The sequence below is a fragment of the Amblyomma americanum genome, chromosome 4 (assembly GCF_052857255.1).
Source record: "Amblyomma americanum isolate KBUSLIRL-KWMA chromosome 4, ASM5285725v1, whole genome shotgun sequence".
NCBI lineage: Eukaryota > Metazoa > Arthropoda > Arachnida > Ixodida > Ixodidae > Amblyomma > Amblyomma americanum.
In genome coordinates, this window is record NC_135500.1 from 220394612 (window position 1) to 220396542 (window position 1931).

The window sequence follows — 1931 nt, forward strand, 5'->3', positions numbered from 1 at the left end:
AAAACCCCTCAGTGGCTACAAACATGTTATTAAGCCAACATAACTAATGTTTGCCATTACTGACAGCCAAATTACTGGCTAACAGCTCACTTCTGACCTTGTTTTTTGTACAAAGAGTGCTTATTTCCAGAAATACTAAAAGAGAAGAGCTCAAAGTGGTAAGCAGACTCCTTACTACACTGCTGCACTCCATGCAAATGTGGATCAAGGGGAAGTAACCGTGTGCCCCTCACCACTAACTCTTAACCATCACAGAACTGCAAAGGAGATGGGCAGGCACAGAACCAAAACCAGGCACCAACTTGATGAACAATTTGGAAACTATGGCAGCACACTCACCCTGATCAGCTAAATCACGCTGCTAAGACCACAAAATGTACAATACAGGCATGTACAGTAACACCTCGTTGATACGTTTTTTTTTACTTGCTGGAAGAAACGTATTATCCGGAAAAACGTATGATCCAAACCGCCTGATTTTGAGAAATGTAACTGCTGAATGAAGTAAAATGACATTTACTGACGATTTCACTTTATAAATATGCCGATTGGCATTTCTTGGCACACGAGCTTAACAGATCCTATTTCAGAGCTGGCTGAATTCAGTCCGCGTTCGCGCTTTCTTTAGCTCGGAAGGAAATTCGTAACGTGTCCAGTCCGTCGACGGCAGTGACGAAAATTACCAAAATCTCTGCCTTGTCATTTTCGGATGCTTCGCCCCTTTGCTCCCCAGTACTGTGGGAAAGGCATTGCGGCGGCTGATTGTCGCCGTGTTCTTGCTTTTTAAGCTGCATTTCCGAGGCCCGGCCCGTTCGTATATAAGCGCATCGCTGTAGTTCGCAGAAGCTTCGCCTCCTTTCCCTTATGTACCGCGAAGAAACCTCAGCGTTTCTCCTCTTCATACCGCGTCCCTGCAGAAACGGCCGTCGCGAATGCTAGCGCGCCGTTTTTTTTTTCTTCTTGGTGATGGTGGTGATGCTTCGCCTCCTTGCATCGAGGCACTACTGAGAAACCACCACGGCGGGTGACTGCCGCAAAAAACATGTCGCGTGGCCTCTTGTTCGGCCTACTTGTATGTTTGCACTTGTGCGGTTTGTTAACAAACGTATTATACGACACCATTTGTCGTAATTTTAAACGCAGTAGCCGGGAAATCGTGTTTTCCGGGAACGTATTAATCGGGAAAAATATAGTGTAACTCTATGGGACATTTTTGATGTCCACGATTTTGAGCGTACGAACCGGGAATATATCAACGAGGTTTTACTGTATTCACAACTGTCGCACTCACTATTGCCTTGTAAAATGCACGACAAACCAAAACACTCAAGTATATACTCCAGTCACCCTGGTTCTTGCATGGTATAATAGTTGCAACACAGGTGACGCTATATGACTGCGAGAACAGCCCGAATGAGACAGCATGCATATTGCCATGCTTTCAGGTAAAAGAAGAAGCTGTCTGCAGACACAGATCAGTGCTATAATAAAAGAACATTGGCTTTGGACAAGCACTTCAAATATACTGCGTACAATTCCTTTTGCAAGTCTTTGCGCTGCTTTTTTCATGCCTGGTCATACACACGGCAAAGGCTTTGTTGAATACGCTTTGAACAGTCATTTCAGGCTCAACTTGCATGATCACTTGTGCTCACAAAGTGAGTCAAACACACACCCCTCAAGAAAGTACATAAACTACACAGCATCTACCTTTTTCATTTCCACAATTGCATTTCCGAGATGTCAACATTAACAGGTTCCTTCTGAGCAATAGGACATAGATTGTATGCCTAAAAAACACAGCTTATTAGATGATGTGCAAGATGTTTGAAGATATGTTTTCAGCGCACCACATGGTAAAATCACACACAAGACAAGCACTTCGGACAAAATGTAGCCAGCAAGAAACTTTCAATGTGCTGCACAAGACA